The 25144-nt window shown below is 42.9% G+C and overlaps 1 long non-coding RNA gene across 4 annotated transcripts in view; it reads left to right on the top strand.

The window, feature by feature from the left end:
- Positions 1 to 505: 505 nt before the first annotated feature.
- The window catches only part of LOC142836002 (uncharacterized), a 59888-nt gene continuing 35249 nt past the window's right edge, over positions 506 to 25144 (top strand). For 3 of the 4 annotated variants that reach the window (XR_012907980.1, XR_012907979.1, XR_012907978.1), the window contains exons 1-2: positions 506 to 854; positions 13348 to 13419. This is a non-coding gene — a long non-coding RNA (uncharacterized LOC142836002). Of the gene's footprint in view, positions 855 to 11181; positions 11430 to 13347; positions 13420 to 25144 lie in introns of those variants that run through there. The other variant, XR_012907981.1, reaches the window with a different exon arrangement.

Below are 25144 nucleotides of genomic sequence, written 5' to 3'. Positions count from 1 at the left end.
GAGCGGTGGCGAGCCACCCCCGCACCCCTCACGCCTGTTGGCCACCAGTGCTGGCAGCGAGGCCTAGCACCCAACGCCTAGCAGCCGCACGAGGGGGGCAGAGGGACTTGTCCAGGCCTTGGGCTCCCAGGCGAGGCCCAAACGCGCGCGCACTCTGCAAGCAGGGCGGTGGCGCTCCCAGAGATCGAGGGGGGTAGAGACGCAAGAGCGCGCAGGACGCTCGGGGCCACTCCGCACGAGGCGTGCGTGCGAGAATCCCCCGTCGGGTGGCGAGAGTGCCCGTACCCAGGTCGTGCGCACCACCCGGGCTCGCGACCCCAGCCACGAGCTGGGGAGCGCAGCTGGGCGGAGGCCGCTGCCACGGAACCGGGCGGGAGGCGCACAGCCCGGGGGAGCTGGTTTTCCCGAGAGGGCACGTGACGGGGTTGGCAGCGCCCGGGCCCAAGCTGGGGGAGGGGGACGTGGCGAGCAGGAGGCCGGGGGCGGGCGGCTGGCGCGCTGTGTACTTAGGTCGTGTGCTGGGGCTTTTCTCTCCAGGGAGCCTGCCGAGGGGCGGGGGAGGGGCCACCGCTCCGCCTTCTTCTTTTCGCAATGTTGACGCAATCTATAAATAGTGGAACAAAAGGACCAACTTCCTCGGAGCTTTGCTGAAACTGCACAAAAAATCGAGCTGGGGGGTTCCCTGGTCCCCGGCTTTGGGGCGGGGAGCGCTACGCCGAGGGAGGGGGCGGCGCAGACCCGACTAGGGGACACCTGGTCGAGCGCAGCTACCGCTCCGCTCGAGCCCTGCGCTCCAGTGCCCCCGCTGGCTGGAGAGCTTGCCCGGACCAGGGGTCTTCCTCCGCCGCTGACAGGTCAGTGCGCGCCGCCCCTTTCAACACTGGCTTCTTTTTCTCCCTCCTCCAGCCTCCACTTTTAGAAGGGAATCGTGCGCGGGGGGACGCAGAAAATAGAACGCGGCGCAGCAGGAACAGCCAAAATAATCTGTAACCCCAGCAGCGCGCACGGGGAGGGGGTTATGAGTGAGGGGCTCTAGGCGGCGATCTGTGCACGGCCCCCAGGAGAGACGAAGCTCAGCTGGCAGGGCTAGGGGGTGCAGGGCGGGCCGCGGGGTGAGGGGAGGGGGCTCCCAGGAGGCCGTGTGTGCCTCTGGCTCCGCTTTGGGCGCAGACCTGCAGGGTCCGCCTGGTTCTCGGAGGGAGGAACCAGTGAGGCGCTCTGTTGCCGCTGCCACCGCGCCCCGGACTCTGGGGCCCACGCACCCTGCGAACCCGGAGTTTGGGGGCAGGGTGGGAGAGGGGGCACCCTGCGCTCCGGGGGCCGGACCTGAGCTAGGGAGACCGCTGCGTCGCCTTGGCGGGGGCGCGGAGTCAAGGAAGAGGGCGGAGCTGGCGCTGTTGACAGCCGTGCGGGCACTGGGAGGGTGAAAGTTGGGGAGAGGAGGCGGGAGAGGTGGGAGTCTGGCTGGGGGGGGGGGGAGCGCGCGCGCGGGATTCGGAGGGGCGTGGATCACGTGACGGGCAGCCGCCCCCGCTACAGGCTGACTGTAGGGGTGACGTCACCACCCTGCCTGCAGGGGGTGGCACTTCCGTTTTCTTTCCCCCAGGGCTGCTCCTCAGCTTCTGGCACCCTGAGAGGGTTGAGTAGTCGTCTGAGGTCATCAGGTGGTTTGGCAGCAACTGGGAGGCCAGCGCGGGGGTCTGAAGCTGGAGCCAGGCGACCCCTCGATTCGCCCCATTGTGCTTTCAGTGGGCGCGGGTGGTGCCGGGTGCCAGCCCCCTGCGGCTCCCTGCTCCTACAGGGCGGGGAGGGCTCTGTGCGGTCAAGGCTGAGTCTAGTCACCAGCTGGATCCTGAGTCCAGACTTAGAGGTCCGAGGAACTAGGGTCTCACTCGCCGGACCCGCCCTCTGGGCGCCAGGTGGTTAGGAACCCATTCTGTGGCTGGGCTCCACGGCCCGGCTTGGTGGGTGTGTGGTCAGAGTCCTCACCACTGGAGCAACTCAATTCCAGCAGTCCTTACGAGCTATTTTGAGGAAACTCTGGGTTCTGGTGAGTCAGCTCGGTGAGCGCTATTTATAGGTAGGTGAGTTAAGAACAGGGAAATACGCTTCGCTAGGATCAGTCCGCCCTATTACAGAAAAGATCTCTTGTCTGTTAAGAAGCAACAATTAAGTCTTCCGAAAGAAAACTTTGGTTTTTAGAATATGTGTTGTAGCCAGGCGGTGGTGGCACAGGCATTTAATCTCAGGACTAGGAAGGCAAGAGGCAGGCGGATCTTGGTGAGTTCGATGCCAGCCTGGTGTACGTGTTGAGTTCCAGGACAGCCAGAGCTACACAACCTGTCTCAAAAAAAAAATAAATAAATAAAATAAAATAATAAAAAAAAGTAAGACACTGTTCAGGTGACAACTCAGAACAAGGTGAATGGAGAATTTTCCGGAGTAAATGGAGAATTTGGGAACTGTCATGACCATTAACTGCCTTTTGGATGGAGGTTACTGAACCAGGAGTAAAGACCCAGTGTCTCTCCTAGAGAGTTGAAGCATAGAATACCCATATTGTAGAGAATGACATCAGGGGAATGTAAATGCTGACAATGACCCTACACAATATTCTATAACAGGAAGGTGTGCATGACATTTATCTAGCATCAAAAGGCTGCCCTGGTGGAATTATACCTTTCATGTTTATCACCAAATTTCTTCCAAGAAAGTGCAACGGAAACGTGTGTATTATACCCTGCATTTCTTCACGAGTGTGTAAATACGCCACACAAGTCATTGCTTGTTTGGGTTTCATGATTTTAATATTTACATCCCACACTCTTCTCCAGCCCCAGCTTTAGAAATCTAGGAGGCATATGCTAGAGGGTAAGGCTGCCAGCCAGAGGCAAGAGTTGAGTGAGCTCTTTTAGCCTGCACAGCTTCCCATAAGTAGTGTGACCTGGCATGTCTCTTGAAAGAAAGATGATGTTTTCCTGTGTGGCCTAAGTTAGGTTAGCTAAGAATAAAAAAGAGCATCCTAAGAGAACAAAGCGGAGTGCACACTGGGGCCTGCAGTCAGCTAGATAGATGTGGGAATGGATGGTGGTAGGAAGAAAGCTGGACAAATAGATGGTCAGGTCTTCGTTATTCAGAGTAATCATGCTGAGGAATTTGTATTAGTGCCTGAATCTAAATTTTTATTTTTAGCATTTCAGGGTGAACAGATATCCTCTTGATAGGAAAAAAGCGATGTTTTTTTTTTCTCTCCTACAAATCAACAAAATTTAGCACAGAATTTCCAAGGGCGACTCTGTGAGTCAACTATTGTGATGTCTCAGCTCAAAACCTTTAGAAAGGAAAAACCCGAAGGTGTTTACTGGAAACGGTGGTCACCTGCCTTGTCAGGATCCTAGAGACTTAAAAACTGGAATGTAAAAGAACTGGGAGCTACGAAAGAACGTGCTAGACCCTCTGCCGTGTGCCCAGAGACAGGAGGACTGGAACGATGATTCCAAGAGAAGCCATTAGCTCTTTGATGGCAAGAGCTGCACAGGCTCTGGTCTCTGGGTGGGAGAGGAGGCTCCGATCTCAGGGCAGGAGAAGCAGAACATCATTTAAACTTTCCCAGGGGGTGCTGGAGTCTGGCTCTCTGTGGTCTCTGAAATGTAGGTGGTAGCTAAAGCCAGGAGGAGGCTATCTAGTTAGCCAGGAACTCTGGGAATACTCAGGGTTAGGGCAAGTCTGGAGCTTTAAAGAAGCTAAATTAAAGTGATGGTGTCCTTTGTTCCTGGCTACCATAACATCAGTCCTGCTGTCTGAGAATAAAGAGAACTCTGTTGCTCCTTTCATAAGACCACAAAGAGCCAAGCATGGTGTCTAGTGCCTGTAACAGCCTCCATTTGAGAGGAGTTCAAGGCCAGAATGTACTACAGAACATAGCTGTCTCAAAATCAAAATGGACAGAAAAGACTTAAACTATTGGTGAAAAAGAAATCCTAAGAGTTGCATGTACTCCTCCCATTTTTACAGTACATTCTGAGTTGTTTTTCTTTCAAATCAACCGTTACTTGACAAATGGGCTTAACTATGTCTAGGGAACTAAAAGTACCACCTTTATGTGAATAATCAAGGTAAATCACATAACCTCTAGAAACTGGTATCTTTTATAATTCTCTTTAAGCTTCTATTATTTATGTGTCTTTAGTGTTAGGTTAAATATGCTTCCTTTTTTAGAGATAGAAATAGTGGTTGGGCTATTTTAATAATTCATATTCTAAAGGAGATAAAAATACTCTTATAGTTGCATAATTATGAGTCAAAAGCACTATAAGTTCATAATATGTACATTTTTAAGTAAGTACATCCAGGGGCTGGAGAGATGGCTCAACTGTTAAGAGCATGTACGATTCTTCCAGAGCACTGGAGTTTGCTTCTCAGCACCTTTGCTGAGAAAACTCAGAATTGTCTGTCACTCCAATGCCAAGGACATCTGATACCTCTGGCCTCTGTGGCACTTACATGCACGTGCATGCGTGTGCATGCACACACAAAATACAGTTAAAAATAATAAAAGTAGATCTTTAAGAAATCAAGTATATACATATAGTGGACAAATACATATTTATGAGCCCTTTGTGGATCACTTAATGATTTTTTTTAAGTCCTTTTGTTTTTAAAGTCTCCTACAGCAGGGATGTCTTTAATGCACACGGCACTCACATTGCATTAACATACTTTGTTATCGGGCCCCAGACAGTTCAACTTCTCTGTGACTTCACACAGCTGCCATGGAGGCAGCCCAGGGGAGCTTAAGTAAACACTTCCAGATAACATAATGCCATCCTGAAGGAGGGACCTCAACCAAACTCTACCACACAGATTTGCACATGCTGTTTTTCCACACGCCAGAATGCTTGCTACCCTGGTGTGATGGCCTATTCCTGGTTGCCAACTTGACTACATCTGGAATTAACTAAAACCCAAATGTCTGGGTATACCTGTGAGGGAATCGTTTTTCTTAATTAAACCATTTGAAGTGGGAGGGTTTCTAATCCACTTCTAATCCAGATCTTTGAGTGGGAAAATCCATCTTTAATTTGAGCCACACCTTCTGCTGGCAGCCTCTAGAGGACGTGGAAGAAGGAAGCTTTCTTGTTCTTTGCCAGCTTCCACTCCCTAGCAAGTCAATTCCTTCGCTGGCATTAGACCAGCAGAGACATCCAACCTCACGGGCCGAACAACTACTGGATTCATGGACCTTCCATTGGTAAACAGCCTTGTTGGCCTTGCTGGACGATGGCCTGTAAGCCACTCTATACATACACATACATAGATTCGCTCTGTAGGTTCTGTTCCTCTAGAGAACCCTGACTAATCACAGATTTGGGTACCAGAAGTGGTTCTAGAGCAGCAGAAGTGTGAGGATGGATTTTTTTAAACATCTGGAATGGGCTTTGCGCTTTGCCAACTTAGACCTAAGTTACTGAAGCCTCCCCTGGGAGCTTGGAGAGTACTGAGAGCTCATGGTGTGAACTGTTTTACAAACTTCAGGAGACAAATGAATTTGATTTTCCTGATCCACCATGTGTGAGAAGCAACGGATTTGGTGAGTCTGTGTATAAAGCTTCCGACAATTTGTGGAAGAGTAAGGAAAATGCTAATGCTGGTTGGCTGCTCCTCGCACGTCTGGATAGACTGGCAAAGGAAGAGAATGAGCTCCGTGATGAGATTAACCAGCACCTAACTTCCATAAATCTGAAAAAGGACAGCAGTGAACTCCGCAATAAACCTAACCACACTAGCTAGTAGCAGCAATGTTCTAGCTACTGGTAATAAGAGCCAAGTATGGTCTTTGCATTAACTAGAATAACTCAAACTCCTTATGTTATTTTCCTTTACCTTTCTGAGTTCAAAATACAATTTGGAGTGTTTGTGGTATGCACCTGTGTGTGCACCCATGCATGAGCTTGTGGAGCTCAGAGAGAGTGTTGGCTGTCTTTTACTGCTTGCTACCTTGATTTGTGAGGCAGTTTCTCACTAAACATTGAAGCTGGCCTTTTTGGCAAGACTGCCTGGATCTGCTGTCTCTACGTGTCAACACAAGTTTAGAGGTAGTGTGGTCACACCCAGTTTATGGGTTCTGGAGATTCAGACTCAGGTCCTCTTGCTTGGGCAGCAAATGCTCTTGCCTACTGAGCCATCTCCCCAGGTTCTACAGTTTATTTTTGAAAGGAATATTTCAAAAGTCAATTAAAACACGTATTTCTTCGTCATGTAAACAAAGTCTTACATTACGCATAAGCCTTGATATGTCCTTTATGAATATGACCAAAAATTCATGGGTGGAGATTTGAATAGAAACTGAAGAAATTGCTGAGCATATAGGAAAATATTTCTGTGCCACAAATAACCTTAGTTATTACATACTGAAAGTAAAAAAAAATGCTATATCTGCATGTTTCAAAATTAGAGTCACCTTCATGAAAAGTGTGGTTACTAGATGTTTTATAATGTTTGGTTCTTTTCTGTAATCTTAATTTCATTGGTGGTTTGGCTCTGAGCTATATTTAAAATTTTGATGTTCTCAACAAACCTTAGCCCCATCCTGCTTCATTTCTGCTCTTCACTGGCTACTTTTCCCCAGCATAGGCTCACAGGCACTGTATTTGCCGTGTGTGTGTGTGTGTGTGTGTGTGTGTGTGTGTGTGTGTGTGTGCGCGCGCGCGCGCGTGCGTGTACCGTGGTGCACACGTGGAGGTCAGAGGACAGCTTGCAGGAGTCAGGTCTTTTCCTTCCACCATGTGGGTCCTGGGGAACAGACTGAGATGTCAGACGTGGCAGCAAGCACCTTTACTCACTGAACCGTTGTGTTGGCTATGTTTTCATTAACTCTTGGGTGATGGTTACTTAGATTAACAGTTTAGGGTTGTGCTGCCTTTGCTGAAAACTGCAAATTTTTGTCAGGTGGTGGTGGCGCACACCTTTAATTCCAGCACTCAGGAGGCAGAGGCAGGCGGATCTCTGTGAGTTCAAAGCTACCCTGTTCTACAGAGCAAGTTCCAGGATAGGCCCCAAAGCTACAGAAAAACCCTGTCTGGACCCACACACACACCAAAAAAAAAACATGTAATTTTTTTCTGTTTTTTTCTCTTTCTGATAAATATTGCTTAGAGGAAGGAGAAGGTCAGCATGATGTCCTCCTCCTGTTAAGCGATTGTGTGTTCTGCCCAGAAGTCTGAAAAGGTTTTTCCTTCATTTCTTATGATCTTCGGCTTATCCCACAGCTGGCTATGGGAGCCTAGAATCCCAGCTCTCAAAATGTACATGCAGGAAGATCAGGAGATCAAGGTCAGCATCAGCCTGGACTACAGGAGACCTTATCCTACTCACACAACAAAAATGGCTTAACCAGCATTCAAGATTATATACCCGTTTTCTCTGAACACTTTCTGCAGATCTTGTTCTCTCACTAGTTTTCTGAAACTCTATTACATCTTGAAGTACATTTTTATTTCATTTATTTTATTATGTTCTAGATGAGTGAAACTGCAATGTGTCACTTGTGTGACTTGTGTGGTGTCCTCTTTGCAGTTACTTTGGTCTGTTTCCTTCTTCATTTGTTGCAATTGCTGCATACATGCAATTTACCTGTTTCCTGGAACTTACTGAGCGCCTGCTCCCTGTGCCAGGCACCTTTGCCTCTATAAAGTTTGTACTGCAGTGATGAAACAGATGAGTGTGACAGGGAGTGGTGGTGAGGAGAACCCAGATAAAAACTAGAAGGCAGGGGACACTTTGAGTGATTCTCAGCATGTGGACTGTAACCCCCACAGGGGTCACATATCAGATATTTACTGCACAATTCATAACAGTAGTAAAATTACAGTTATAAAGTAGCAACAAAATAATTTTAAGGTTGGAGATCACCACAACATGAGGAGCTGTATTAAAGGGTTACAGCATTAGGAAGGCTCAGAACCACTGCTTTAGACAGAGTCGTTAGAAGGCTATAAATCTTAATTTGAGAAGAGAACTGAATACAGAGAGCTAGTGAACTAGGCAAAGACCCAGGCAACTTAGATACTGAGCATAGCTTCTGCAAAGGCCCAGGGGAGAGCACTGTGTTCAAGACAGAGGGAGAACAGGCCAAGTGTCTTGCTCAGTGGTAGAGAGCTTACTTAGCATGGATATAAGCCTGGTTCCAGTCTCATAACAACATTAATAATTTTTTTAAAAGTCAAATGAATTATAAGGGAAAAGATGGGAGATGAGACTAGGGAAATAGGTTTAATCACAAAAATTGTAGGCCACAGAAAAGTTTGGGTTTTGTTCTAAATGTGAGAAACATATTGATGGGAGCTGCTCAATATTTCAAGAGCTGCCTGCCACAGAGTAGAAAGATTGTACCTTGCCAAGTAATATTGGCATATGCCTTTAATCCCAGCACCCAGGAGACAGGGCAGAGGCACGTGAATCTATGCGTCTGAGGTCGATCTGGTCTATTTAGTGAGTTCCAGGCCAGCCATGGCCACATAGTGTGAGGCCCTATTTCAGGGCAAGGGAATGGAGGAAGGAGAAGGATTTGGTCAAACAGGTATAGGATTGAAAAAGAAAAACATTATTAAAGTAAGAGTAACCTCTGTTAGCAGCTACTGCTCTTGCTACTGGGAAAAAGGGGGGAGGGAGGATAACTGGGAGAGCTGGGAGGGGGAAGTGCTTGCCACTTGCTGCCCCTGTACTTAAGAGGTAGCTGGGGTGGTGTTTGGGGACTGGAAATGAAGCAGTGCTTTTAGGTTCTTTCTGTTGTCTGACTTTCCCCCTCCTCTCCTTATTCATCGTTGATGGGACATAGAAAGAGTTCAGTTGGGGAAGTAGGAGGAGATTTTTCAGAGCAGCCGCCACAGCAGCACAGAAGCAGGCTCTACTGCGAGGGCTGACTGCTGAGAAGGGACATGAGCACAAGGAGGAGGATACCGATTTCAAGTCGGATTTTAAACATAATCACTTGATTAAAATTGGGAAACTTACATCTGACAAGACACAGAGAAAAAAATGAATTATAGAAGAGACAAGATGTGTTTTAAATGTCTAGCTCAGAAGTCTTTATTAGACGTTGAAGTGGAGTTGTTGGCCAAACCCATGAATCAGAATCCAGAACTCAGAAGGATCAGGGACAGAACACTAATTCTAACACTTCTAAAACATAGACATAACAAAACAGAAACATGTCATGTGGGTGGGTGACACACCTGGCCAGGGGTGAGGAGGGGCAGCCCCTAAACATTTGCGAAGAGGAAAGTTATCTAGAAAATAGTTTGTAATGGTTACTTCTCTATTGTTGTGATAAAATGCCATGATCAAGGCAACTTATAAAACTATTTAATTGGACTTATAGTTCCAGAGGGTCCCAGGAACACCCGTGGTACATGAACATATGTAAGCAGACAAAGTTCCTAGATCTTAAAAAAAAAATTCTATTTTTACTGAAAATTAGCACTTAAGAGACTATTCTTGGGCCTGCCAGATGACTCCTGGGTAAAAGCTTCACCATGCAAGCTTGACGGATGCCCTGAGTTCAGTCTCTGGAACCCAAGGTAGAAGGAGAGCACCAACTCTCAAAACTTATGCTCTGACTCCAGACCCGTGCATCAGCATGTGCCAGCACATACTTTCCCTCAAACACAGCGTTTCTAGATCTTGAAGTTGCTACTAGGCAGCTCTCAGTTTGGAAGCTGAAGGAGCGTTCAAGTTAACGATGACTTCCAGCGCAGCATGGCTCCGCTAAGACTTGCAATCATGTCCTATAGAATGCTAGAGAAGAAGGGCACTGCGGGGCCACGCAATCAGCTTGTTAGGAGAGCTGAGAAAAATAGCTGTATAATCGAGAACTGTATGCTCCGATATACCTACCTGGCTATTTCAGTAGAGGAGGCTCTTAACATTCTTGTTACAGACAAAAAAAAAACAAAATAACAAAAAAAAACAAAAAACAAAACAAAAACCAGTGATGGTTGCATACTAAACAAATCCAAGAAAAAGATTTGATTTGGGACTTCATTTTTACTTTCTTCTTAGATTTTCTTTTAAGATTTAAATTTGTTTTATAATGACGTTTTATTTTTTTAAATTATTTTTTAAGTGTATGTGTGAGTATATTTGGGTGCCCATGGAGGTCAGAAGATGGTGTCAGAGTCCCTGAAGCCCGGAATACAGTGTGAGTGCTGGGAACAGAACTCCCAGTCCTCTGGAAGGACAGCGAGTGTTTAACCACTGAGCCACCTCTCCAGCCTTTGTTTTAGGGTTTTTATAGTGAGTAGCATTTCACCGTTGTTACTATAAACACACAAACTGCCTTTACACTCCTTGGTGCTTGTCCACAATAAAACCCATGAGCAATGAGAGTCAGTGTGGCTAAGTGCATCACACCCCTCCTGGAAGGAATGTTTACACATACCCACAGCCTCTAAACTGGAAATACATTCACGTGTTATAATATAAATGGTACTCACCAAAATTGTGTGCTATAAGGACATTGAATATATTTTATATATCATATTTGTTTCTTCCTGAAGAAAACCAATAGTTCAACAAGGAGTTTTGAAGGCACTTCTTCACTTAGCCTTTTAAAATTGAATGCTCCAAGACTTCCTTGGGATCTTCTGTTTTAGTATGTTGGAAGGAGAGTTTTGAAGGTTGGTTTTTTTTTGTTGTTGTTGTTTTTGTTTGTTTGTTTTTTAGACAGGTCTCATGTAACCCAGACTGGCCTAGAATTTATATAGCCGAAGATGACCTGGAACTCCCTGACTACCTAGAGGTGTTAGTGATCAAGCCCAAGGCTTTGAACATGCTAGGTAACCACTGTCCCAACTGAGCTACACTCACAGCCCAGAAGGAAAGTCTCTTGGGGGGGGTCTCAAAATAACAGACATCATTCCATGCACTCCACTAACTATAATTTAGTCAAATAATGACTATACCTAACAGGGAAAATAACATATGATGGTTCTCTATATGGCCAAAAGTGAGAACATGACTTTTGATGTCTAGAACTGTTATTTGCTTTGGTGTTCACCACCGCCGCTACCGGTACACAAATTCTCAACTGGGAAGTGGCTACCAAAACAAAAAATCCTCAAACTATCCTGCAACTGAGGTTTTAATAGAACTGCATGGCCAAACTTCTGAAATTATAAACAGGAAGTCTGCTATATAAATGTCGGTAAAACAAAGCATTCTGTAGCTGAGGTTTTATCTTCTCCATAGTTTCATGCTGATGTGTGCTTCTGTGTGCACTAGAAAGGACGTAGAATGACGGCAGCACTCTGACAGCGTGGCACACGGGGGAAGACCTGTGCACACCCTGCACGCTGGCACTCTGACAGTGGACGGGACCGAGAGGCTATGACTAATGGAACTGCTGTTCTGGCGCCACCACTAGAACCCGCGTCAGTATTGGCTGCCTGACTCTAGTGTTGTTGGAAGACAGTGGGTGGAGAGGGGCCAGAGAAGGACTTACTCTCACTTTAGCTATTTGAAAAGCTATTGTAGAAAACATGAGTTACACTTTTCTGGTCTTATTGTGACGCCTCAGCAACCCTCTGCTGTGTACTACCGCACTGATTCCTTCACGAGGCAACAAGGGATAGTTTAAGTACTGCAGAGATCCAGGGTAATTTTTCCTTGCTTCTCTGTAAAGAGTAAACTAGGGATTTTCCTAAAGCTAATTATTCATATTAACTATGTAACATGATTCCCATCAAAATTTCTATGAAAATGCCAAGACTTAAATGACGAGTGTACAGTTTTTATATTACTTTGTTTCTGAAACATTTTTACCAACATATAAATGATTTTATAACTTCATATGCTTTTCTTTAGGAAACTTTCTTGTTTTGAAGCTGAACATTGAGGGAGCAATTTATTAAAAAATCATACATAATATGAATAATATAACAAAAACTATAGAATCTTTGTATCTAAGTTCCCTTGAAAGACCACAGACTTGGAAAACATCTTAGAAGACAAAAAGGCAGCCTGTTTTTGTCTATTGATAGTGTCTACTTCTTTTTTTAAGAGAGGATCTCACATAGCCCAGACTGGCCTCGAACTCATAATGTAGGCAAGGCCGGATGTAAACTGGTCTGCTTGCCTATACCACCTGAGTGTAAGATTACAGGTGGCACCCCCACCATCAATGTCAGTGTCCACTTTTCTGCCGCACACACAACATTAAAGCACACACAATGCATATGATACTTGAAGTACTATATAGAGTAGATAGGTATATAAGGAAAGTACATGCATGTAAAATGAAATAAAGCTATAAATAGAATGTTAATTTGAAAATGAAGTAAAAGCTCTAAATAATTGCTAACAGTGTATAATATGAAGTGATTGAAAACTGAAATTTACTAGGATCGGAAAATATAGGGAAGAGGAAAAGGGCTTTTCTGTTAGATAAGGTGTCATTATATCGATCCATGGCTACCTCAAACTCATAATCTTCTCACTTTAGCCTTTCATGAGTAAACCGCCACACCCAATTCAGGCAGACTTATATAAGTAATACAGTGTGTATATGTGTGTGTCTAATTTTAAAGCAGTGATGGATCTGGATTACCAGAGAAAAAATATAATCAGATTTATTTATTTTTCAAGACTGGGTTTCTCTATAGCTTTGGGGCCTGTCCTGGAACTAGCTCTTACAGACCAGGCTGGTTTCAAACTCACAGAGATCCGATTGCCTCTGCCTCCCGAGTGCTGGATTAAAGGCGTGCACCACCACTACCTGGCGATAATCAAACTTACTGACTGTTTGCTTAGTATGTTGTTCAACACACTAGACATAGCAATGAACAAAACTGCTGAGGAGGAAGAAAGTAGTTATCTTCCAAGCATTCTGAAAGGCATAAATACTGGAAGTTAGGCACATTAGCTCACATCCATAATCCCAACACTCAGAAGACTAACAGAGGAAGAACAAGAGTTTGAGGCTAGCCTGGGCTGTATAAAGAGTTGGAGGCCAGCTGGCGGTTCTGCTTTCTTTCCTGGTGTAGTCACTGAAGGAAAAAGAAATTATCATACTTACTCACTTTTTCCAGTGAAGCAGGTTTTCCTTATGCGCCCAGCTACACTTCCCTCGGGTGTCTGATTAAAGCATTTTCTGCCTGTACTGGTTGAAGGAGAAAGAGGTATAGTAAGGTAAGGCTCAAGGGTTGGTACCAAGAGGCAAGAGGCTGTTAGGAAGAGGTAACTACAAGGAGAAACAAGTTTAGCAATGGCTTATCTTTATCCATGGGAGGGAAAGAAAATAATAAAATCAACAAAGATTGTAACCTTGGTGTAAAATTTTGTCATCAACAGTTGAAAAATTAGAAGAGATATCCTGGTGTGGAGTGAGGAAGAGGAGAGAAGAGAGGAGAGAGAACAGTGATGGTAAGCTATCAGACCTTTTGATAAACATATGAAAGTTACTGTAATAGAAAAACTGGAATTCCAGGAACTGAAGAGGGGATCGAATGAGCATCAAATGGCTCATTATGAACTTTGATTGTAAGATTATCAGTTTCAGACTAATTGCATGCATACCACATGGTTCCCAATCACAGTATTCTAAAACAGGCAAACTAAAATCTATAGTCAGCCAAGCAATGATCCTCGAGGAGAGGGGTGGGAGGGGAAAGGTTATGAAGAGGTTGGGAATGCTGGGGGATGATGGATTCCATCAGTTTTATTTCATTTTCTTGACTGACTTTGAGTAAGAACAGATACTTTGTATCATTCCTGATCTTAGAGGGGAAACATCATTAGATAGGTCTTTGTAACAGACTTTGTAGAGGTCTTTGTGTCTGAAGAAGTACCTGTCCATTTTAGTTTGCTTTCCAGTACTGTGACAGAATACCTGAAAATTCCAACTTAAAAGGCATAGGTCCACACCTTTAATCCCAGCACTGGGGATGCAGAGGCAGGCGGATCTCTGTGAGTTTGAGGCCAGCCTGGTCTACAGAGTGAGTTCCAGGACAGCCAAAGCTACACTGAGAAACCCTGTCTCTAAAATAAACCAAAAAAAAAAAAAAAAAAAAAAGGAAAAAAAAGAAAGAAAGGCAAAAGGCCTTTATTTGGCTCATGGTTTCAAAGGGTTCAGTCGGTGGTAATTTGACCCTGACCCTTTGGGTCTATAGTAACACAGTGTACCAGGACAGAAGCAAAGAGAAAGCGGGGGGGGGGGGATCCCCTTTCTGGGCATGCTTTCAATGATGTAACTTCCTCTAACTAGGTCCCAACTCTTAGTGGCTCTACCACCTCCCAGCTGTCCCACAAGCTGGAGATCATACCTGTATCACATAGGCCTTTGTAGATGCTAGATGGGTTCAGAGTACGTTATTAGTTGCCTGAGAGGCGGTGTCTTAAAGGTCCTAGGGTTTTGTCTTCCTGTTGAGGTAATCAGATTTTTTTTACTATCATGAATTTAATGTTTTTGTGGTGTGTGTGCATGCATGTTAGGGTATATGCATGGAGGTCAGAGGACAACTTGTGGGGATCAGTTCTCTCCTACCCCTTGGATCTTAGGGACTGAACTCAGGTCATCCAGTGAGCCATCTCATCAGCCCTGAATTTGTTAAACAAGCCATGTATTCGTAGGCTAAACATCAGCTAGTAAGAATACTACCCTTTGTAGAGATTGCTGAATTTGATTTCGTAATATTTTCTTTGGAATTATCACATCTATATTCGTGAAAGAAACCAGCCTGGAATTCTCTTTTGTAATATCCTCATGTGGTTTGGGTGTCAGGATAATGCTAGCCTCAAAGAATAAACTAGCAAGTAACCTCCCTTGCCAGTGTTCTAGAAGTTTGTGCATAACTGGTACATTAATGTTTGGAAAAATCCATGAATGTCTTTGTGGGAATGTTTTTAACTAGAAATTCGATTTTCACAAAATTCTTCAGATTATCTCTGTCTTCCTGAATGAACTTCTAAATAAAGGAATCCATTTTCATCTAAGTTCTAGGTCTATCTCCTAAAACTTTCTATAATATCCCTTGTGATTTAAACTACCATGAAGTTATAACAGAACACCTTAATCCTTTTTGCTCGTTTGTGAAGGGGTCTCCTGCAGCCAAGGCTGGCCTCCAGGGCCAGTGTGATTAACTTGTAACTTCTTGTCCTCAACTTCCCAAGTGTTGGGATCATAGATAACCCACCACACCACCATTCATATTGTCAATGCCTTTCTTATTTTTTCTAATCATGCTTGACTAAAAGTTTATCAATTCATTGATTAAAAAAAATCAGTGCTTCATTGACACAATTAACTGATTTTCCTTTTTCTTTGGGTGTATGTTTAACTTCTCTGCTTTAATCAGGTAGGAGCCAAGTTCATTGTCTAACACAGGCATTTTATCTTTAAATGTCACGCTTCACATTTTGCTTTAGTGAAATGCCACAAAATTTGTGTTTTTATCTTCATTCAGTTCAAAATGCAAAATGCCCTCTCCTCCCCCGAGACAGGGTTTCTCTATGTAGCTCTGGCTGTCCTGGAACTTACTCTGTAGATCAGGCTGGCCTCGAACTCAGAGATCTGCCTGCCTCTGCCTCCCAGGTGCTGAAATTAAAGGCATGTGCCACCACTGCTGGGAAAAAATGCCTTCAGATTTTGCCCTGGGTTCTTTTTTAATCAGTAGGTTACCTAGATGTATTTTAGTTCAAAATACTGAGATTTTCCATATAACTTTCTGTTACTGATTACTAATTTAATTCCATTGTGGTCAGAGAACATACTTCTCACTACTTAAATTACTTAAAATTTACCAAGACGTGTTTTATGGCTTAGAATATAGCCTGGTAAATTTTTTCTATTAAGGTTAAGTTGGTAAATATTTTAATTTTTATGGGACACATAGACTCTGGCATATATTTTCTTTTCTTTGTTAAAAAAAACTTGAAAATATTAAGAGCATTCTTTGTCCACACCCTATACAAAAACAGGCTGGAGAGGCTACTGTGCCTTAGTTTGGTGACTTTGTGTTTTACACACTGTTTTGAAGAGAATGTACCTTCTGCTATTGTTAGTAGCTGCTCCAGGAAAGTAAAAATTGTAATCCGGTTAATAGTGTCAATTTAACTTGTTATGTTTATACTTGTTCTAGCAATTTATTGAAGGAGATGTCAAAATCTGGCTGGGGATTTGGCACTACAGTGCTTCCATCAGTAAAGTACTTGCCCTATAAGGACAAGGAACTAAGTTGAGATCTCCAGAATTCACGCACAAAGGGCTAGAGAAATAGCTCAGTAGTTAAAAGCACTTAATGCTCTTGCAGAGGACCTGGGTTCAGTTCCTAGACCCCCCACATCAGGTAGCTCATCACTACTAGGAACTCCATTTGTAGGGGCTCTAAGGCCTTCTGGCTTCCTGAGCACCTAAACTTACCAAGGCACATAAACATGTACACCATAAAAAAAATAAAAATAGCTGGGCATACTGGAGGTGGAACAGGTAGATGATCCCTGAGGCTTACTGGCCACCAAGATCCCCCAAGTTGACAAGCTGCAGATTCAGTGAGAGACTCTGTCTCAAAAACTAAGATAGAGAGTAACGGAGGAAGATACCCTACATATACCCCTGGCCTTCACACACACAACACCATTCATATTCATTCACTAATTCTCTCTCCCCTTCCCTCCCTCCCTCCCTCCCTCCCTCCCTTCCTCTGGGTCTCACTAGCTACTAGAATTCACTATGTAGACTAGGTTGGCCTCAAACTCACAGAGATCTGCCTGTCCCTATATTTCGAGTGTTGCAATTTAAGGCATGTGCCATAGTGCCTGGCTGTTGTTTATTTGTATTTGAGACAAGATCTTGCTGTGTTGTCAGGCTGACCTCAAATTCCTTGGCTCAAGTAACTCTTCTTGATTCAGCCTCCCAAGTAACTAGATCTACAGGTCTGTGCCACTGTCTTTCCACTATTGTTATTTTCTTAAACATTTGTTTATTTGTATGTATGTGGGGATGAGCATTCCACAGAGCACATGTGGAGGTCAGAGGACAGCCCTCAGAAGTGGGTTCTGTGATGAAACTCAGACTGTCAGGCTTCTCAGTAAGTGTCTTTATCCTCTGAGCCATCTTGTTGACCCCACTCTTAGTAGTTTTGTTTAAATAATTGATTGCCTTAAAGGAGAATTAAATACTAAGAACAACTCTTATATGTCTGTGTCTTAGTTAGGGTTTCTATTGCTGTGATAAAACACCATAACTATAAACAGCTTGTGGAGAAAAGGGGTTATTTCATTGTACAGCTTGTAAGTCCATCACCAAGGGGAGCCATGGCAAGAACTCAAGGCAGGAATTGGAGCAGAAGCCATGAAGGAGTGTGCTGCTTACTGGCTTGTTCCTCCTGGCTTATTCAGTTTGTTTTCTTATACTTCCACCTGTTCAGGGTGGCACCCCCCATAATGGGCTGCCCCCCCCCATAATGGGCTGGGTCCTCCCACATCAACCAAGAAAATGCCCTATCAACTTGCCTACAAGCCAATCCTATGAAGACATTTTCTTGATTAAGATTCTTTCTTCCCAGGTGACCCTACCTGTGTCAAGCTGAGACAAAAACTAGCCAGCACAGCCTACCAAGGTAGTTAACCATTTCTGTCCCTTTGTGTACATCTGCATAGTCCCCCGCAGTGTCGTTCTCCTTTGTGTTTATGCCTGTGGAGGCTAGAGGTCTTTCCTGACTGCCCTCCACTTCCTTTATTTTTCTGAGGCAGTGTCTCTCGCTGACTCCCTGGGCTGCTGGCCAGAGACCTCCAAGAACTGTGCCTGTCTATTTCCCTGCCCTAACCCCACTTCAGTGCTTAGGTTACATGTGTGAGCTACCATAACTGGCTTTGATGTGTGTCCTAGAGATCTCGGCTCTGTCCTTGACCCACAGGTACTTCACGTGACAACTAGGCCATCTCCCCAGCTCCCATTTTCCTTATATCTGAAGTACTTAAATATTTCTTTACTGTGGCCTACAATGAAGAGCTATCTTACATTGGCTATTTCTAAACACATCTTTATTTTAAAATATTCCTTTGGCTGAGAATTTTTCCTAGCTTTTTTTCAAGATTTTATCACTGGTTTTGAACAATATGATTATATATGTTTTGGCTTAGTTTTCTTATTATTTTTGAGTATTTTGAATCTGTGCAGTAATAGTTTTCAGCAAATTCAAAGGTTTGGGCTAATAGTTTTCTCATTTTTCTTCTACCAGTGTATCTCATCTCCTTTTGTTGCTCCAATTACATGTATATGAGATCCCTGGAAATTTATTTCACAGCTCATTGATCCTCTTGTAATTAATATATTTGCCAGGCGGTGTTGGTACACACTTTTAATTCCAGCACTTGGGAGGCAGAGGCAGGCAGATCTCAGTGAGTTCGGGGCCAGCCTGGTCTACAAAGCAAGTTCCAGGATGGCCAGGACTGTTACACAGAGACACTCTGTCTCAAAACAAACAAACAAACAAACAAATTAATGCTTTTACCTTTCATTAAGTTTTTGTTTGTAACATTTTACTTTTAATTGTTTGGGCGGGTGGGTGGGTGGACTGACCTCTGACCTCGGAAGAGGTGTCAGATCACCTGGAGCTGGAGGCCCTAAACAGCTGTGAGCTGTCCCATGTGGAGGCTAGGAACCAACTTCAGGTCCCCACTTCAGGGGCAGTACCCGCTCTGAACTGCTGAGCCACCTCTCTAGTCCCCAATTCTTTCACTGTGGATACTTTCTGTGGCTAGGCCTTCAAGTTTACTAGTCTTGTGCCACGTCTAATTTGCTCTGAATCACATTTAGTTGAATTTTTCCATCCCAAATATTACAGTTTTCATCCCTCAATTTTTAAAAAAATATGTTCTATATCTCTACTCTTCAAACACATGTCATTATTATAATACTGTTTTATGGCCCTTTCTGGGCACACATGTCCATATAAGGCCATTTTCATTTGATTGGTTGTTCTCCTCATTATGGGTCACTTTCTCAGCTTCATTATATATCCAATAGTCTTTAATTAGATTCTAGGCATGTTGCTAGACATTCTTCTATTTCTATAAACATTTCTAAGCTTTATTCTGGGCTGCAGTTACATGACTTAGAAAGGTTTGATCCTTTGGTCTTAATTTTATCAGAGTTCAGTCTACAGCTCACTGTGCAGGGAGGAATACAATGGCTGAATAAATGCAGCAAGGTAATCTGTTAAAGTTAGGATTTAGATAAGCAAAAGGCTTGCTAACTGATCCTAGAACATATTTAATACCATTTCTGATTTTAAAAATGAAGATAGACATCATTTCATTAAAAATTATGCTCTGAACCAACAAAAATAATTATACTCTGAAAAATTTAGGTATGAGAAATTTAGGGCACTGGACATTCCAGAAGTTCTTTGTGAGTGAAGGTGACTTTGGATTTAGAATTGCCCTGAAGCAGTGCACAAAATTGTGAATATAGTGTTAAAAATATAGACATGGGGAACAGACTTGACCATACATTGCAACTTAATCCTACCAAACTAAAGTATGCAGAAGCCAAGAGAATTGTACAGCTGTACTGGATACTGTCTTTTTTCCTGTTGCCTCATAGTTTCCAAGTGGTTTAAAAATGAATCGCCTAGAAGGTGGAAAGGGGAAGGGGTAGGTGATATAGTTGTATTTTAATTAAAAATGTATAAAAATAAAAAAGAAAGCATGGTGACACACACCTTTAATCCCAGCACTCAGGAGGCAAAAGCACCCAGAGCTCTGAGTTCAAGACCATCCTGGCAAAGCAAATTCCAGGACAACCAGGACAGCCAGAGCTACACAGAGAAACCCCTTTCGAAGAAAAAAAATTAATTAAAGACATATAAAAAAGAAAAAAAATGAATAACCTGAGACAGTCACAACTTAGGGAGACTATCTCGTAAGATCCTTGCTTGGTTCTATCTGCATGTGCGAGCTTATTAATACTAGAGTTCTATTGTTTTTAATTAAATATTAATAATAATGCTATCCTAAACAGATTCCAGTACTAAAATTAAATTCTACCTAACTCTTTCATGTACAAACAGCAGACCATTGAATGGGCACAAGCCAACAGAATTATTCTTAAGCATATGCTGATGGCAAATTCTAATGTTCTGAACAAAATCTAGTCTCTAACAAGCTTGGGTCTACTCTTTCTCTCCCCTGAAATATTAGCTTAGGGGATGCACACATTGTATGAAGCTCTTTTGTTTTACTCAATCAAACATTTATCACAGGAGAATCTCTGTTTGGCCTACCAGCTGCAATTGAATCACTTCTACAGAATAAAACAGGGTAACTGGGCTTAACCCTTTACCTTTTTACATTTTCCTTTTAGAAATAATAAAAACCGGGCTGGCGATGATGGCTCACGCCTTTAATCCCAACACTCGGGAGGCAGAGGCAGGTAGATTGCTGTGAGTTCCAGGACAGGCTCCAAAGCTACAGCAAAACCAGGTCTCAAAAAGCCAAAGCTTAAAAAAAAAAAAGAAGAAGAAGAAGAAATAGATAATAAAAACCCAGACTCTGCTGAATGGTTTTGTGACCCTATTCTTTCTTCTACCAACAAAAGAGGAATTTTTATTCTAGGCTTCTCACGTCCAATACCACATTTATGCCTCTTATTTTTTTCTAAAATTATCCTGACCTGAGCTGAATGACTGATTTGCTAAGCATTAGGGACAAGAAAATTCTCATGTTCTGCTCTGTTCCTTGGGAAACACCCCAAGTTTTGTCTGTGTGACTCCTATGGTAGTATGCTCACTGTAAGGTCTACCCTCTTAACAGGCTTTTAAGTATACCAAAATGTTCTTAATGTATTAATTGTGAGAATTGGGGGTCTTAAAAGTTACATTTCCCCAAAAAGAAGGAAAAAGAAAGGAAAGCAAAAAGGGGAAGGGAAGAGTTGGGGGAAAGGAAAGGGAAGAGACTAGTTATGCACTGGATGGTGTGAGTGGCTTGAGGAGGGTACAAAGAGTCTCTTAGACCTGGAAAGACCCTCAGTGTGGTGCTTGAATCCGTATTTTACTACAGCGTTGCCATCATTTGTCAGCATGGGCCGCAGTCCCCCGATGTTACACTTGGACATAAAGAATAAAGTTATTACAGCCAGACAGTTTGCAAAGCAAGGCTGGGTGCTACAAGCCTGTAATCTCAGTGTTTAGGAAGCTGAGGCAGGGGGATGGTGATTTAGAGGCCAGCCTCCGTTACAAAGACCCCATCTCAAAATTCCTTATTCATAGACAGATGAAAAAAATCAGTACTCCTTGGAAGGTGAGGTATGGCCCTAGTCGTCACGTGAAGTCACTCTGTTTGCACAGCACGACTGTCTTGTGCACGCGTAATGATGAAGTGTGCAGTAATTCAAAGGGAGGCTTCTGAACACTCATTCTGATTCTCAGTTTCTGTGACACACTCATGTTCAAGGGAGATAGGCATCAATTATTCTACTCCACAGCCTTCTATAGATAGCCTGGCTAAGCTGTAAAGGAAACTAAAAGGGACATGTTATACAACCACAAAATGGCCTAGAACCTTGCCTCTAAGAATCCAGCTTGGACTACCGCAGGGGTGGGAAATGGGACTGTTTCTGTGGACCCAGAGGATTAAAAGCCACTAGAGGAGGAAAAAAAACATGGGGGCTCTTCTAAAACATCATGTTACACTCAGACTTTGGAAAAAAAACGGCATAATCACTATACTTAAACCAATGGAGCATTCGTGCTAAATTTAGGACAAAACCTAAAGCTAAAGAAAAGCTAGTCTGGGGCCAGATTTTTAAGGCACCTTTTCACTCTCCTAGTAACCATACTTTTGCTTAAAAAACAAAAATAAAAAAAAAACCACACAACCATTTGAGGTGCAGTAGCCTTAATGACTACACAGACCTTTGCTGGATGGAGGTGGAGAGCAATGAGGTTATTAACGTTATGAATGTATTTGACACCTCTAAACTGTATACTTTAAATGTGTTGGATTTATTTTTATGTTATAACTGTTACATACAGCCTTGTTTTCTGTCAGATTTATCTTGTTTTTTTGTTTCTTTAAAATTAGGCGTACCATCTCTATCTATTTTCCTGACTTCACAGGGACTTAATAGTTAATAGTATGGGGTCATCAGCTAACTAAACATCAACAGCAAAAATTTAAAGACCAAATTAAGATAGGGTTCTTATGAACATAAATTAATAAATAAATAGTGTTCCCTTAAAAGCTATAAACTCACCGGTTTGCATAAGTTTCTTCAGAGCTGTCTGTCTTTAATAGTCACCCTATTTTAAACAGTAGGGGTTCTTACACATTTTATCTGATTCCTACAGGTTTGTTCTAACAAACCCTGCACAGTGAGGATAGAAATGTAGCATTCCACTCAGCTGTCCTGAAGAACTGGTCACATGTTCTCAGCCGTGGATCCCAGGAACCATAATTCCAATTTCACTTCTGTGTATTAAAAATCAATTACGAAAGTCAAGCTCATAGACTCCTGATTTCCTGTCCTTCTCAACTCAGGACCAAATGCACCCCAAATCACTGAAATCTCTCTGTCAATCAGGTATAATCTGAAGTTTGCTACCCAACATAAAGTTTTATTCCCCCAATTAGTATTTTTACATTTATTAATTTTGTACATGTGTGCAGAGTGTGGGATAATGTATATGGGGATTAAGCTCAATCTGTTTGGGCAGCAAGCACCTTTATCCCCTCCACTTTTTTAGACATTATTTTTTGCAAAAGTAGCAAGTAACTTTATCCAAAGCAACAGGGTAAGACAGATTAAAACAGATGTCAACAAGATTGACAGTGGGCCTCATCAGCGAGAATACTCAAGGGCCTCAATTTTTTTTTTTAATAAGCTGTCAAGGACAGGTTCATTTTTATTATTTCTGAGTCTCTTTTATAATCTAAATTTACTTCCCAAAATCTAGGAATTTTACTAGATGGGACAAAAAGTGAATGCCAACTCCTGGTATATATTTCTAAACAAATATATAATTCTGGCTGTCGCCTTGTAAGAGGGGTCCTGTCAAATTAATCTAACCAGAAGAAAGCCTAGACTCTGAAGGGTTAAGTTATAAAACTACTAAAGAAGCATTAAAGAGCCTATTAAGGCTCCTTAGCAAGTGGGGACTCTGTTGTCATCGGCGCTGAAAGTAATAATGGTCACATTTAAAGAGCTGTTCCAAGTGGGACAAATTTGTTCTTATAGCTTCGGGGGTACTTGGACAATAGGTGTGTTTTAACTCTAGGATTCTATGGTTCCAACCCTGAATAGGCTCAATTCCTTTTAGTAAGTTCTCAAGAGTTTACGTTAAAGGGCAGAGTTTCAAAGCACTACTTCTGCTGCGTCATTCAAAGCCAGCACTGTCACACCCACTTTAGAAAGTAGGTAACTCAAGCAAAGGGGCTGTCCCCTTTTAGTTGTCTGTACTGGTGGGGAGTTTAAGAAGTTAATTAGCTCTGACTCTCAGCTATTAATTGAAAATGAGTTGTACTACAGTCCTTGGTGACTTGTGGTAACGTGAAGGCAAAATGATGTGTACAGGAAAAGATGAGTGAGAAACTCTTAGCCCTGCACACTGAGCAGAGTTGGAGACGCTGTACATGTGAGTTTGCACTTCGAGAAACTGGAGCTATAAACGATGCAAGGTTCATGTCCCAAGACAGAAATACACCTCCTGGCACATACATAAACACTCCTCCACACACATGTAGCTGAGTCTAATCACCTTTAGGAGTCACATGACAAAAGGTAAGGTGTGCACACTGATCTTTCATGAAACAAATCCATTCAACTTGTACAATAAATCTACATCTAAACACTATGTTCTCATCATCTGGTCACTGATTAAAGCATACAGTTCTAAGTCTACAGAGACAGCTCACTTGGTGAAGTACTTGGCTTGAAGGCCGGAGGACACGAGCTCAACACCCAGAACCCATATTTAAAAAAAAAAAAAGTCGGGCATGGTAGTGTGCAGCTGTAATCCAACACTTGGGAAGTGGAGATAGGTACATCCCTGTGGCCAGTTTCAGACTCGGCAAACTAAACAAACAAAACGGTGGACAGGGCCCAAAGAATGACACCCATTGTTGTCCTTGTGCCTCCACAGGGAAATTCACAACTTGCATCACCACAGGACAAAACATATAGTCCCATACCATATAAATATTCTCTAAGAAGGATTTCTTTCTAAGTACCATTAGCTACTATAGGGAACATAATATCTAACTTATTTGAACAAAGAAAATATCAACCTAAAGTAAATCTCAGATTTGAGTAGAATACATAGATGAATAAATTTACAGGAAAAGCTCTCCACATTCCTACCAACAAATTACTATGTGATCTCTAGGTATATAATTTTGGTAGTAGACTAAATGCTATAATAGTTGTTCACTTGATACTTTATAGACCTTAAAAAAAGCAATTTTAAAATACCCTATGATTTTTTCTAAACAAGTACAGCAAAATACTTAATATTAAGGATATTTTTTTATTTATATTTTTAAATACTACCACATGGACAATGGCAGTTTGTTGGCCAACAAGGTGGCTTAGTGGTAAAGACACTTGTTGTCAAGGCTGATAGGTAACCTTGCTTTGACCCCAGGGCCCACGTGATATAGGGAGAGAACCAACTACTCTATCTTGTCTTTTCACCTTCATATGCATTTGGCACACATGAACCTCCCTCCCCATGACACATATACACATAAATGTTTCTAAAAAGCAAAGAGTATGGTTGTTTACGTTTCCTACTGCTACACAATTACATAATTATAAAGCTAACGACTGAAGACAACAGGAATGCTTTACCTTATAGTTTTGAGGGTCTGAAATCCAAAATGAGTCTCAGTACCATAAAAAAGATGAAGGCAGAGCTGTGCTCCCTCTGGAGGCTCTAGGAAACCCCTTTTCAGCTGCTAGCTCTTGGGAGCTATTCCTTGGCTCCAGGCCTCCTATCTTCAAACCAGCAAAGCCTGTTTTCTCCTGCTACCATTGCCACCTCTCATGCTTCCTCTACTACACTTACCAGACCCTATAATGATGGGGAGGGGTCTACAGAGATTCTGGATAATCAAGTTTTAGACCACATAGTGGTCTTAATTTCATTCACTC

The sequence above is a fragment of the Microtus pennsylvanicus genome, chromosome 15 (genome assembly GCF_037038515.1).
Source record: "Microtus pennsylvanicus isolate mMicPen1 chromosome 15, mMicPen1.hap1, whole genome shotgun sequence".
NCBI classification, from domain to species: domain Eukaryota; kingdom Metazoa; phylum Chordata; class Mammalia; order Rodentia; family Cricetidae; genus Microtus; species Microtus pennsylvanicus.
This window is presented reverse-complemented; position numbering and strand designations above follow the sequence as displayed.